At 42.3% G+C, this 15781-nt stretch overlaps 1 protein-coding gene across 4 annotated transcripts in view; it reads right to left on the minus strand.

Annotated features, from left to right (window-relative positions):
- HIVEP3 (HIVEP zinc finger 3) overlaps positions 1 to 15781 on the minus strand; it is a 536372-nt gene that overhangs the window by 388750 nt on the left and 131841 nt on the right. For 3 of the 4 annotated variants that reach the window (XM_035251050.3, XM_035251042.3, XM_078331408.1), the window contains one exon: positions 15616 to 15727. The exons of the other annotated variant lie outside the window; for it this stretch is intronic. The gene's annotated coding sequence lies outside the window, so the exon portion shown is untranslated. The remainder of the gene's footprint in view (positions 1 to 15615; positions 15728 to 15781) is intronic. 4 annotated transcript variants of the gene reach the window in all.

Here is a 15781-nt window from a genome sequence, read left to right on the forward strand (position 1 = left end):
GGCTCTTACCGTGCAGAGAGGTGCTCTTCTTAGAGCACTACAGGGTGTGAAGGCAGCACAGCTACTAAACCTGAACGTGACACAACAATTAAGAGAGTAGGGAGAGTATTTAGAAATACTTAGAAGTCAAAACATTAAAAAGTGGGTAGCTTGGGTTACATTCATGGGACACGTTTATTATTTTCACAGTACTGTGATATTGTAGAATCTTGAGAAATAAAATCACTTGAAATAAAATAAAATACATCCACCAACCACCATTTACTGAACACCTGCTATGAATCCAACTCTGTGCCGGAAATGAAGCAGCAACTCCCTTGCTCACAGTTGATTTTCAGGCTGGAGACCACTAGATGAGGCGCCTGAAACAATTCAAGAACAAGGCAAAACCAAGTCCACGGAGGCTGCATAGGATGGTGATTAAGCATGAAGCCCAGGATCAGCAAATGCTTAGGATTACTCCCATTTCTGCTGCCAGATGCTCTGTGCCTCAGTTTCCCTATCTGAAAAATTGAGATACTAAGAGTCTTTACTTCACAAGATTCCTATAAGGGTGCATGAGGTGATGTGTGCAAGGTTCTTAATGGGGTGCTGATGGGTGCAGTGAGCACTCAGGCCTTGTGATTCTGCAGTTATTACCGCAGGTGAGGCTGGAAAAGACCACACTTGCCCGACTTATCCTACCTTTCTCTCCTCAGGTGGGACCAAGATATTTATGCCTGGCTACACAGTGACACTAGAAAAGAAATCAAGAAGCATCTGTCCTTGTTTCTTGAACCCAGATGCGACCAAGCTAAGCCTGGACCTAGAGTTGATGGACAGCTGGGTGGCGTGCTCCTCTGCTGAGCTGGCCAGGAGCTAAGGCTGACAGCTTTCTGTCTGGGGAGCCTTTTAGGCTCAGAGCACACACATGCTTAGGCTCTTAAAGAGTGTTGGGTCAGCCAGGATGCACTGGGAAAGCCATCAGCATCTTCGTATCCCTACTGACCGTTTCCTGCCCAGCACCTCGGAGCCAGCACTGACTACTTCCTTTTCTTTTATTTTTGTGGGGGTTTTTTTTTGAGACAGTTTTACTCTGTCACACAAGTTGGAGTGCAGTGGTGCAATCTTGGCTCACTGCAGCTGCCTACTGGGTTCGAGTGGTTCTCGTGCCTGAGCCTCCTGAGTAGCTGGGATTATAGGCATGTGCCACCATGCCCAGCTAATTTTTAGATTTTTAGCAGAGTTGGGGTATCACTACGTTGCCCAGGCTGGTCTCAAACTCCTGGCCTCAAATGATCTCCCCGCCTCAGCCTCCTAAAGTCCTGGGATTACATGTGTGAGTCATTGTACCTTCCCTGACTGTTTTCTTATTGGTGGACGGAATGAGGGCCCCAGGATCAAACAATGCAGTCACTTAGGCCTGTGCTCTAGCTGCACCTCCCCACATAGCTTGGTTACCCCAGGCCAGTGACTTCGACCTCTGAAGCCTCAATTCCCTTGACTATAAAACAGTTCCTGACCTTGGTTGCACAATAAAATCACTGGGGGAGTGTTTAAAAGTCCAAATGCCCAGGGCTCACCTCAGACCAATAAAATCAGAACCCTCTGATGAGACCCACTGCTGTAAGGGAAAATAATCATCTTCTACTCACAGAAGTGGAATGAAATGAGACTGCCATGGGAGATGCTTATCAGCATGCTTTATGCCGAGTGTGCTGTAAAAGGAGGCAGTGATACAGTACCACTCAGAGTTCCCAGACTCCAGAAACACCTCCCACAGGCCCACCGAGGATTCTACTTGAAACTTCGATCACTGTACTTTATACCCCACTTTGGTGATTTTCAAAGATCAATCCTGCATTTTGATTTCTCTAGTTCTTCTGATTACCCTTGTCCAGAATCATCTTATTCTTCTAGAGAGAAAATGGTCAACCCAGGAAGTGCTTCTCTGGATTAAGAACTGTGAGGCTAAATCTTTTTTTCCAACTCTGCACTTATGGGCCTCCAATCCCCAATCCTAACAAGAGAGCTGCCATCCACAGGGTCCTTGGCCCTTGGCATGCAGAAGCGGAATGACAATCTACAACCCTGGCTATGATGAAGGCTACCCTGACAATTACATCCTTGGTAGAGCTGTAGGACAAATATTTCTGAGCCTGTGGTCACTCTGTCATGTCTCTAATCAACATAGGGCTTTCAGCCCTGTGGAACATGAAGAGGTTTGTGCACTAGGGTATAAGGATTAAAGAGTGTGGGTGGGGCCTTTCTAGGCCTTGCTTCCTACATAGTGGATGTGTCTAGACCGAGAACTGAGAGAAGGAACAAAGCAAACAGGTGGGATCCCTTAGAGTTTATAGTTACGTTTTTCAAAGAGTAGTAGACATTCAGAGAAACAGAAACAGAACTCTAGCTCAAGCAGCAAAAGGAGGCAGCCAGCATCCAAGCTGGAAGAAGAGGCAGCAGATGACAAAGGAAACAGGCACTCCCCATGCAGTGTTAGGCAGTGCTTTCAGCTTTCATCCAGTGGGAATTTGGATGCCAGGGTGCCAGGCAACAGAGCAGTTGATGGAGACAGTTCTGGTGCCATTATGAGCCACTAAAAGGAGATCTGATGTGTGCATTCCAGACCCTGATACTACTTCTTGTCCAGTCATTCAACATTGTATTCCCTATAGGCCAAGCATGTCTGTCTATCTGATTTCACAACCCCATGACATAGGTGCTGTTATCCTCATGTTGCAGATGAGGAGACTGAGGCACATAGAGGTTAAGTAACTTGTCCACGGCACACAGTTAGTATATGACAGAGTTGGGACTTGAACCCTGTGCTCTTAATTCCTATGCCAAATTGTCTCTAGCCTAGTCAGGATGTCAAACAGGTCGACAGACAATGAGAATACAGTACAGTCTAAGTGACTGCTAGGAACTAGCACAGGTAGTAGCATCTGAAATCCCATTCTTACCTGATGCTCACTCCTAGGAAGGGAAACAGAAGGGCCCACCTGGTGACAGGCTAGCAGGCACAAGCACAGACAGAATGGGCACCTGAAGGAGTTCACCTAGGAGAGCTGAGGAGACACAAAGACTTGCGTGCAAGTGCTCACGGCAGCTTCATTTGCAAAGCCAAAATCTGGAAACTACCCAAATTTCTATCAACAAGTGGACAGATAAAAAATCCATGGCATATCCACACAACAGAATACAATTCAGCCACACAAAGAATGAACTGCTGATCTACACAACATGGATGAATCTCAAAAGCATCATGCTAGGAGAAAGAAGCCAGAAGCAAAAACAGTACATATTTTATGATTCTGTCTATATGGAATTCTAGGAAAGCAAAACTCTAGTTTTAGAAAACAGAGTTTTGCCAGGGGATGGGGATGGGAGGGAAGAATTAAGTGTGATGGGCATGAAAGAACTTTTAGGGTATGATGGGAATGTTCTATATTTTGACGGTGGTGATGGCTACACCAGTGCAGACACTTGTCAAAAGTCATTAAATCGTACACTTTAGAAGGGGAATTTTCTTACATGTAACTTATACTCAATTTAGAAAACATTTTCACAAGAGACTTGATGTCATGCAGTCGCAACTGAAATGTGCTGTGCCCTGAAGCTGAGTGAGAGGCATGTCGGTTCTGCTTCTGTTTCTTGTTTTTGTTCCCTGTTCTTTCCCTCTTTGCTCTTTTCCCTCTCTTTCTCTCTCCCTCCTTCTGTCTCTCCTCAAAGCCTACCACTGCCTTTTCCAAGCCAATCCTAGGTGACAGCCCCCTAAGCTCCAAGCATTTCCATCACTGCCATTACAAATTAGTGGAAATGATCAGACCCCCAGGCAGACTGGTCCTCAGCCTGCTTCAGAGGGGCAGATGTTCTGCAGAACCAGCCAGTGACTCACAGAGAAGACTGGCAAGCCTGTAAGGCTTTCATCGGACCCCTCTGCGGCTTCTGCCTCCCGGGTAGAAAGCATACATAAATTCAGTGAAAAAGAGGAAGTACCTTTTCAAAAACTATTGGGCTTTGGCAGGGAGGGAGGTCATTTGTCTTTGTCCAAGAAAAACATATTCCTTCTTGTAATCCTTGATAATCCTTTAATCGTTTTCTCCAAGATAGTTAAGGACAGGCATGGGGAGAGGTCCCACAGCAGGAGAAAAAAGGAGGTAGAGAAGACAGAGGAAGCAAATGCCATACTAGTCTGCGGTAACAGCAAAGTGAGCTCTTACCACCTTGAACTCTGGGAAAGATGGGAAAAGAGGGAACCCTTCACCAACCACTGCCCACATGCTACCTAAGGCGGCACCCATATGAGGTGCATCCCTGTCCTCACTGGATAAGAAGTGAACAGAGAGGTTGACAGGGCAAAGAGGCAGCAGTAACAGAAAGAGAACATGAGGCTGGCACGGTTCTCTCCCCTGGGCCTGCAGGAGGCCCATGGCAGCCAGAATGTCCATCTGCTGTGCCCCATCACTAGTAGGCTCACAGAAAGGAAAGAGAACAATGACAACCCACTGACCCTTGTGCAGAAGTTACACCAAGAAGGGAGCAGCAGGCCCCACTGGCCTGGCAGTAAACCACACCAGAGTTATCAGTCGGAAACTTCTTGGACAAAGAGAGTTTATAAAGTTCCTTGGCTAAGAGGCATGGAAGTTGAGTTCAGCCAAGCGCAACTCAGACACATGGGCAGTGGAAGGGGAGCTGGGGATGCCAGCTGCCACCCCAGTCCTGTTTGTTGGAAATTGAAAGAGATAGTATTGGAGAACTAGATGCTTTCACTTTTTATTTCTCCAAAAGAGAGCTGGTCCCCAGGTGGTGAAGCCTATAATTCTATTTTAAAAGGAGAATGAAGACATAGGAGGGTACAACTCTGGCCCAAGACAGAAAAAAAGCAAAAACAAAAAACAATAGGCATCCATAAGAGAAAAAAAGCAAATGGTTCTGGGCATCTACTAAGTGGAAGAGGAAAGAGACCATCTCTAATCCTAGCTCACTCTGTTCCAGGTTTGGAATAAAAGCTATATCCAGGAGAAATAGCCTACTGAAGCAGAATTGCCAATGTGTAGAACTGAAAATTGGCCAAAAATCCATCAGCATCTCCCAATTTACTAAGAAAGAATACTTAACTCCCTAGTACCTGATATACTTTTGCCATTAAACACTAAACTATGTATATCTACTCAATATCATTCATTTCTAATCTAGTAACGCTCTTATTGGCAGGTTTAAAGCACCCCTACCCAACCCACTACCATCAACTTGTCTTCTGTCTTAGCCTGAAAGGAGCAGGTATATATCACATTTCTAAGAACATAGTATCATATCTATTGAATAAATCATTAAATACACTGGTCACTGTAATAAATATGTATGAAAATATACATATTCTGTAAATAGACTTGGCATAGTTTCAAGTGTTAAGGACTACTGCAGTGTTAAAGTGGTGGTGGATTAGATGAGTAACCAACTCTACTGAAAACACTAAGCAAACTGGATACTATAGAAAAACATCTTTTGAAATGACTAAAGAGCTGGCAAGTTAGTAAGACATATTCAGTGAGCAAAAACTAAGCGAAATCTGAAGCCCAGAATAGGAGCCAATCCCTGAAGCTAGCTTGAAGATGTTAGCCAACAAAGTGACCTTTACTTGAATCTTTTGTGGTCTCATGGGAAGAGGAGACAGGATGAGAATTTCCCATAACATAAAGGATACTATCACATGGGTCCAGGAACTCCAATGAATACCAAGTATGAGAAATAAAAATAAATATACACCTAGACATGCTTTGTGAAACCGTAGAACACCAAACATTTTAAAGCAACCAGAAGGAAAACACAGATTATTCTCAAAGGAGAGAGAAGACTATAGACAAGACAGTAGATTTCAGAGGCAACAACAGAAACAGGACAGTTGAATGATGTCTTCATTGTGTTGGAGAGAAAATAACTGACAACCAAGAATTCTACCCAGTAAAAGCCTCTCTCAAAAACAAGGGGAAAATTGTGCATTTGCAAGCAAACAAAATCAAAGAAGTTGTCAACAACAAAGCCTCAATAAAGAAAATGATAAAAACTGTACTTCAGGCTCTATCAGAAAACACCAAAATGAAGTTGGTAGAGCTATGTTAATATTACTCAGAATAGTCTGTAAGACTAAAATAATTACTAAAGAAACAAGTTCTGCTTCATCATAAAAGATTCAATCCACCAGAAAGATAAAACAATTCGGCCGGGTGCGGTGGCTCAAGCCTGTAATCCCAGCTCTTTGGAAGGCCGAGGCGGGTGGATCACGAGGTCAAGAGATCGAGACCATCTGGTCAACATGGTGAAACCCCGTCTCTACTAAAATATAAAAAATTAGCTGGGCATGGTGGTGCGTGCCTGTAATCCCAGCTACTCAGGAGGCTGAGGCAGGAGAATTGCCTGAACCCAGGAGGCGGAGGTTGCCGTGAACCGAGATGGTGCCATTGCACTCCAGTCTGGGTAATGAGCGAAACTCCGTTTCAAAAAAAAAAGATAAAACAATTCAAACTTATAGGTACCTAATAACAAAGGCTCAAAATGTATAAAACACAAACTGACAGACCATAAGAGGAAACAGAAAAATCTATAATCATAGTGGGAGGTTATAATATACTTCTCTTGGTCACTGATCGATCAAGCATACAGAAATCGGTAAAGGTATAAAAGACCTGGACAACACAGTGAAGAAGGCTGATCTAATGGAATGACATAGAACATTGAATCTAACAATGGCAAAATCCACAGAACATTATGAAAAGTGACTACATGCCAACCTTTACAGTCAGCTTCAATACATTTAAAAGACTGGGTAGCACTCAAACAATATTTGACAACAATGATGCAATTAAGTTAGAAATTAGTAACAATAAGAAAAATAAATATTCAGAGGATTAAAAATTAAGAAACACAGCTTTAAATCATAAGCCAAATAATAAATCATTGTGAAAATTATGAAATACAACCAAATTATATAAAAACATTACATACCAAAATATATGAAGTTAAAGTAGTATGTATAGCTTACAATGCTCATAGTGGGGGTGAAAAGCCTGAAAATTAGAAAGCCAAACATTCACTTAAGAAGTTAAGAAAGAAAAATAGCTCAAATGTAAATAAGATAGATGAAAGAAAATAACAAAAATTAGTACAGATATTCAGATTAGAAAACAAATGATGGAGAGGATCACAAAGTCAAGGGTTAGAGATAGTCTCCAATAATATTGAGAAAATTCTGAAAAGATAATTTAACAAAATTATAGAAGGCATTACAAATGAAAAGGGGACATAACCACAGATCTTACAGAACATTAAAAAATAACATCTTATAAGTAACTTCATGGCAAAAATTTTGAAAACTCAAATAAAATAGACAAATTCCTAGAATCAATATTGACTCAAGAAAAAAACTGAAACCAGAATACCCACTATCTGTTGAAGAAATTGAATCAGAGGTTAAAAATCTTCAGGAAAGAAAGAATTCCAGCCTCACATAATCTTTTTTTTTTTTTTTAAGAACAGATAAAGAGAAAACATTCTATAACTTACTTTACAAATTCAGCAAAACCATGATACAAAACCCTGCCAAGGATAACATAAGAAGTAAAAATTATAGTACAACACACTCATGAAGATAGATGTAAAACTTCTAAATTTTTTTAGCAAAAAACCCTAGCAATGTATAAGAAATGAAGCCATTACAATCAAGTCAGGTTTATTCTAGGAAAGCAAGGTTAACTCAACATTGGAAAATTAGTTTACCAGATATTAACAAATTTTTTAATTCTAAAAAATCTTCTCAATTAATGCAGAGGAAGTATTTAATAAAGCTCCATGTATATAATTTGAAAGGAAAAAAATCTCTTTGCAAACTACAGGAGTAGTTCCTTATCCTGATAAGGAATATCAAATCCAAAGAAAACATCATTCTCAAGGGAAAATGTTGAATATGAAAGGCAAAACTTAAAATTCTAGAAGACAATACAAGAATTGTCCTTAAAGATGTCCTTTAAAAGACACAAAATGTTCAATGATAAAGGAAAGATTGATAAATTTTATTTTTATTTATCAATAAAAATTGATAATATTTATCAATGAATTGATAAATTCAATTCTAAATTGAAATTAAGAATTTCTGCCACTGTAAAGATACTAAAAAAAGATGGTGAAAAAAATTACAAAAAGAAGGTATTTTTTGCAACACAGAGAAATAGTGTCCTGCATATATAAAGAATTCCTATAAATAAATAAGAAAAATGTAAACTACCCAGTTTTCAAATAAATGGGTAAAAGACTTAAAGAGGTACTTCACAAAAAAAGAAAATCCAAAAGGCCAACAGCCCATGAAAAGATACTGACCCCCTTTAGTAATCAAATGTATATAAACTGAAACCAGATAAGATACTGTTATACATCCACAAGACTGGCAAAAATTTCTGACAATATCCTACAAAATATAAAGTGTTTATAAGATTACAGAGCAGTAGGAGCAAGTAACTACTGCAGCTGGATAGAGAGACATTGGTTAAACATATTGGAAATTAATTTTTTATTAACATGAAACTCATATAACATAATAGAAATTCTGAACTATCCTAGCAGCATTGAAAATGCTCATGGCCCATGACCAGTAATTTTACTACTATATGTATTCCCAAAGTAAAGTTACACACATTCTCAGCAGGGAACTTGAAAAAAAATGTTCACAGCAGCACTATTTATAATAGCAAAATACTGGAAATAAGCTAAATGTTTGTTAATAATAGAATAGACATATAAACTGCCATATATTCATTCAATGGAATGTTACGGTTCAGCAAAATGAAAATATTTCAGCTACGTCCAACAATGTGAATGAATCCAAGAGTGAAACATTTAACAACCAGTTGGCACAGACAGTGTTCAATCAAAAGAAGTCCCAGCCATAGTGCCAGAGCTGATGCCCAGGACCCCCTGCCATGCCATGTGTAATCCATTTAGAAAGGGGAGGAGGTGGACATAGGAGCACCTGGGAAGGATCAGGTAAGCAGCAACTTACCAACTGATATGGAAATATTCCAGTCGTTTGTCAACCAGTGAGCCTTACTGGCGTGGTGTGAACTAAAAGCATTTTGTTCTAATGCTCGTGTTTAGTTCACGAGCATTAGAACAAAAGAAGACAAACAGGGTGATTCCATTTATATGAAGTTCATAAACATGCATAACTAGACAATATATGATTTAGGGATATAAATGCAAGGGGATAAAACAATGAAGAAAAGCATAGGGGAACAAAAGGTACAGAAATGTCCAGAAGGCGGTAATCCCTGAGAAGAGAGGGAATGGGATAGGATGGAGGGAGGTACACAGGGGACGTCAAAAGTTCCAGTAACATTATTTTTCTCAAATTGACTGTTGATTACATAAGGTTTGGTCATAATGTTATTCTTTAGATCTTTCTACACAGTTTATAAGCATTATTTTATATCTAGGGGCTATTTTATTTAAGTTATTTCAAAAGATGGTCACAACACAAATTTAATAATAAACTCTCATACCAAATTGCTACATTTCCTGCCATATCTTTTCTAGTTGCTGGGCAAAGATGCTCTCCTCAACCATAATTGGTGTGCTCTTAAACTCACTTAAAATTCTATGAGCTTCTCCCCACATCACTCCAAAACATTCTTATGAGAATCTTTCCAGCAAGGTACAGCAAGGCCCAGGGTACATTCTGCTCTGGCTCCTTTATTTAATACAATCATAATCACAGTAGGGTTTTTTCCTCAAATTTTCAAATCTTCTCAAATTTTGAAATCTTCAAAATGAGGGCATGGAGCAAATGACTATATTCTGCTTCTCTTGCTAAGATTTCAATGGTGATGCTCTCATTTTAAGTTCTTTACCAGACGCTTCAGCTGTGCGATGCCCAATTCCCCTCATCAAGATTTGCTGACAGTCAGAGGAAGTTTCTAACAGTGTATTAAGTGTATACTGAGGGCCAGGGAATTGGGGGGAGTTTGAGGGGCTGCACACATGTGCAATTTTTTTTAGCAAACCCAGCAGATGCTTGTAGATTCAACACTTTTTCAGTTATTTGTGAACAACCCCTAATAGCCACACCACATGGCAATTTGTCTTTTCTCTGAAGCACAAATGTGAACTGTGTATTGCAAAGCCACAGCAAAGAACAAATCACTTAGCTAGAGAGGGAGCCTTCTCAAAGGCCCAGTATCCCCATCCCAAGATGCCAACAGGGAAACAGAAACTCTCTGGAGGTGAAAGAAACTTAATTTCCTTAACTGTAAGTTGAAAAGGCAAATCATTGGTAGCCTGTGAATAGTTATAGGAACCTCTTCACTCTGGAAACCTGATTCAGGAGGAAGTCAAGAGCCTATGCAAATATTTCTGCACTTGCAAACTTGGGGATTGGCCAAGGGCTTGAGATGTATCCACTGAGAATGTCAAGGGCCTAGTGTATTATATTTTTGATGGAAGAGGATTTCAAAATTCTCCTTCTATTTAAATTAAATCGGTTCATGTTTATCAGGGCATCTCTGATCTCTTCATTTTTAAGAGATAGGGTCTTTGCTCTGTTGTCCAGGCTGGAGTACAGTGATGTGATCATAGCCCATGGCAGCCCCAAACTCCTGGGCTCAAGAGGTCCTCCTGCCTCAGTCTCCAGGGTAGTTAGAATTACAGGCATAAGCCACAATGCTCAGATAATTTTATTTTTATTTTTTTAAAGACAGGATTTTGTTATGTTTCACAGGCTAATCTCTAACTCCTGGGCTCAAGTGATCCTCCTGCCTCGGCCTCCTGAGCAGCTGGCATTACAGGCATGAGCCACTGTGTCCAGCTCCTCTAATCTTAAGACAGTTTCAGCATTGCTAAGCCTAGAAGTCAAGTGAATGATTCAATAGATTAAAGTTGGTGACTGAGATTCAGCAGATCATATTGTGTATTTATAACATGGCTTTTATTTTTCTGTATCTTTCTACTATTTATTTATTAGCTTTTCTTTGGATCTCAGTTACTTATACATAACACACTTTTTAAAAGCTGACCCCAAACCCCAATTCAAGGGTCCACTGAGGCTCAGAGATCTCAAGATTTCTGAGACTAGCTTCTCTATGCTTCTCCCTGGCTTTGTTCCCCAAATCTTAAGGGCATTCTCAGATCACCCCTACTTAACATTTAGATATAAAGCTTCCCCCTTTATCCACAAGAATCCCAGCTGCACCTGGCATTTCAAAACACTTAGTAATGAGGAAAGGAGGCCCATCAGTCATGTACTCACCACTTCCATCCTTGCCCTGCCTCCCAAGCACATATTTCCAACTGTGAACCCTCCCAACAGGGCAGCCCTCTGGATAATGCGGTTCAGTCACTTCTCCCCACCAAGCGCCACCTCCTCTGGCCTCCAAGCCCCCTGTGATTTCAGGGAATACCTTTTTCTCCATCCCACTACAATTAGACACAGGGAATCTTTGGAGAGTTCTTAGCATTTGTGATTATATTCAATAACCTGTTACTGACAGTTTTTTTTAGTTAGTTTAACAATTTTTTTAAGTAAGTTACCAAAACAATGAATGTATGTGCATCTAGAAACTGAGAAATATTCTTCCATTACTTTTAATTAGGTCTTCACATTTTCCACATATTGATTATACTGAAATGCTAAAGTATTATTCTAAAAGTGTCCACATTTATTTTCCTCTACTTTTGTTTTTCTTCTTGCCTTTTTGGAGCCAATTTTAACTGAGCGCATTGTCAGAGGGTCAGGCCAAGTGTGACACTGCTCGTACATCTCAGCCACCCTTCCAGTTTTCAGCACAATGTCTGAACTGAAAAAACACCCTTCCTTAGCATAAGGGTGTGGCCATGACAGACTGAACAACATCCTGGTTGTGGTAAGTCTACATTCCCTACACAGACATAAGAAACAGAGGCCACTAGGGTCCACCTCTCCTGCTCCAACTTTTCCATCACGAGCTCTCTTCCAACTCCAGCATTAAAGTCACCAAGCTGGAAGAACTCTAAGTGTGTTGCCTGGTCATGACAAGAGAGGCTGAGGATCAACAAGACAGGTTGAGACAGGCTGAGGTTCAACCTGTTCTAACGTTTGATAGCAAAGAAAATACTCTTTAGTATCAAACATTAGAACATAAGCACTAATAATAACAGCAGCATAGTAGTTTCCTCTGATAAATTTTGACAAAAGGTCATAAAGTTCTCAATTTCAACAGTAGGGCTTTATAGTTGGGATATAATTTTGACCAGTAAGCCACTGGCTATCCAGAAACCTCACGGGTTCCATTATCCTGGATAGTGGCAGTTTTTTTCTCCAAGAATCATGCAAAGAAAAAAAAATCATTCTGGGATACTTCAAAACTCTCATGTCTTTTTAAACTGGATAACAAAATATAATTTGAACTTCTATAGATACCTGTGGATCATTGCGAGTATCAGTTACTATGCTATAAAACAGTCCCGAAGACCCATCAAAATACATAAAATTTCACTGAACTGATTATATTAAATGTTTATATTAGCTTTAGAATTCCATGCCTTCAATTCTTGTGCCTTTTAATTTTTTTTGGTTTTCTGTTTCTTGTGTTACTGTTACTTCTTACTGATACTTGATAAAAGATCTTTAATAATCCTTGCCCAGTACATTATCAGTTGCTTCCAATTTGCTAGGTGCATTTGACAAACTAACAACCAAGCCTCTTGAAACTTGAAGTAAAGGCAGAGGCCTGAAAGAGAGTCTAAAATTTCCTCCAATGATCGAAATTCATGAACTGTAGCTCATGAACTTACGACCTTTCACTTGATTTGCCACCTAGGTCCCAACTGGATACATGAAATTGTGTAAATGTGAGTTCCAGATTGCTGTGGTATTATCCTAACACCCATCAACTACAGAGCATATGTTACTAAACTCAACTCATTTTCTTTCCAAGACAGTTCAGTGGACTTGGTAAAGTTATGATGGTTACACCTACTTTACAGATAAGGAAGAAAATGGGTCACGGGCTTTGGCCAAGTCTGACCCAGAATGCCAGTGTTGCCTGTTGCCACAGCCACTGTTTCCAGCCCTGCCTGCCCAGAGCATCTGCAGATTTGTAAATACGCTTTGACTCCCCAGGAAACAGGATGGAGAACCGCACATCAGGGCCTCCTTGATGGGCAGCCCAGAGGGCAGAAAAGAGCCTTAAAGACATCAGGAAACCCACGGAGCAGGGAGTGAGAGACAAGTTAAATGCTTTCCAGTTGTCACACAGCTTTCTTAATGTTATCTTTCATCAGTTCAGGTCTTAGAACCCGCCAGAACTTCAGACTAAATGCATCTCTTCTTCTTGCCTGTACCTTTCACACACTAAATGTCTCAACAGCTCACTTGGCAAGGGCCCAAAGGCGGCACACACTTCTCCACTCCAAGGAGGGTGGCTGCCACTAAAACACAATGGGCGGAGACAGCTCAACAATAGTGCCAGTTGAGCACATCTTGATCCACTGCCACAGAGTTCACGGTAGTAGTTGGCCCTCAAAGCAAACCCACTGGAGTGTTGAGGGCAAAAATACAATCTTAGCCTTCAGGGGCCAGACTTTGCTTCCAAATTAACAAATCTGCCCAACAGCCCTAGGCTGAGACACTCAGGGGTGTGACAGGAGGGCCCCTATTTACAATTCTGTATCCTGTGGGTACCTTAACTAGACATAGTGGGGAGGAAGCAAAAAGTGCTAAGTGTCGCACACACCCTCCCCTCCTGCCTGCAGGTATCTTAGTTGGACAGCTGTTCTCCTTTGCAAAAAAAACTTCCACAATCTTTAAATGCAATGAGGTAAAGGGCCTCCAGCCTCTGCAAGCTGTCACAGCTTTAAAGAGGACATGTCAAACAGCTCAGACAGCATCTGAGGTCTACTTTTCAGCCTCGCAGTATAGCCCACCCCAGAGCACAAGTGACACCCTAGCGGACAGGAACTCCTCCCCACACTGGCTGCTCAGCAGGAGCAGGAAGAACAGGTGGGACCTGGCCCACCACCCTGGCTTCAGGATTCATTTTCTGCCTGGAATTGGGAAACTGGGGGCCCTGCAGGGGTCCTTCTCCTGGGTCCAACTTTCTCCAGGGTGCAAGAGGGTTGAAATTACCAAATGAAAATTCAGATAAGCAATGACTGGCTGAAAGAGATATGGAGGGTTTTCAGATCAACACTGACCCAAAGCTAATGCCACACGGTCCTCAGAGGGACACACAATTACTGACCTATGTTCTTCACATATAAGTTGCTCAAATTATTCCTCCTCACCCCCACTCCCTCCTTGTCCCCAGCACACACATAATTATATAAAGACATCTTAAACAACTGTAGCACTCAACTTCTTCAGTCTGGGGGAGGGCCAGGAGATGGTGGGGAGCTGTTTGGGCACACATCTGATTATTACATAATCACACAAACATGGGCTAGAGAACACTGCCATGCAGATCAGTTCAGCAAACACCTCATTCTCCCTCTTTCCTCTTCCCTCCCCCCACAGCCCCCAAAATGCAAACCAGAGTTAATAAAACAGAAGCACTCCAGGTGGCACCTGGCTGCTGTGGTTACAATGCCAAGGCTACCAGAAACGTCCGGGAACACCAGAAGGAGGGCCAGGGTGCTGCTCACCCAGCAACCATACCTGGTTGACCCTCTTCCTACAACCACTGCCCCCAAAGTTCAAGGAAGGGCCTAGCCACAGAGATATTCCAGACCCGCAACAGAAACCATACCAACCAGGTTAAAGGAACCCAATGCTGGGCCTCCAAGTTCCTCTGCACCATCACTCTGTCCAATTTACGCGGGTTCAGGGTGACTGCCACACTCAGGAGTCCTCAGCAGTCTGGACAATATCATCAGGGACTATTCGGGACCATGAATGTTTCCACTTAAAAGATGGTAAAATGTGGGGCACAACTTGAAGAAGGCACTCTCTCTGCTAGCAGGGATCCCCAGTAGAACAGGAATTTAGTTTGGGTTTGGTTGGGTCGAGTTGGGGATTGGGAAATGAGTTTGCTTCAGGGGGCTAGGATTAAACGGGGAAGAGAAAGCTGTCCCTTCTGTCTCAGCAGCCAGCATCATACGAATCTCATTCTCAACCAAGCAGGCTACAGGAGCGCCTGAACAATCCCGGAGCAACAGCCAAGGCAGCTGAAGAAAACGCAGGTGCCTTTCAGCCGAGGCTCCCTGGGAGCCAGCCGCCAGTGCGCGAGTGCAGAGCCCAGCCGAGCTGGCTGCGAGCGGCGCTGGAGCGCACGGCGCACACAGGGTTACAGCCCCGCTGCCGCTGCCGCCGCTGCTGCTGCCGCCGCCACCGCCTGTGATTGACGCGCGGGGGTCACTTCAGGCTCTCGCAGCTCCCCAGCACCAGGCCAAACAGCGCGCTCAACCCATCGGGGGCACCGGCCGCCGCGCGCAGCCCACCCGGCCGGCCCCTGTGCCTTGGCAGCGGAACCCCTTGCCTAAGAAAGGCAGCCACAAAATGGAATCGCAGCTCGCTATCCTATTTCTCCGTGCGGCCACAGGCAAAAACACAATCACAAGGTAAAATACACCGCAAGGAATCCATCCGTCGAATAAAAACCCAGAGTCCCCTACCTTCGGCCTTGGGATGGCAAACTGGTCCTGTGTTCTCTGACCCACGGATCCAGCCCCTTCTTCATGAATTATTCCGGCCAGGCAGGATTTTGTGCATTTTTTTCATGAACACCTGTTTCAAGTAAGGGGTAAAGACCTTATTGAAAGAATTGTCCTTAAAAAATAA

Source organism: Callithrix jacchus, chromosome 7 (assembly GCF_049354715.1).
Source record: "Callithrix jacchus isolate 240 chromosome 7, calJac240_pri, whole genome shotgun sequence".
NCBI classification, from domain to species: domain Eukaryota; kingdom Metazoa; phylum Chordata; class Mammalia; order Primates; family Cebidae; genus Callithrix; species Callithrix jacchus.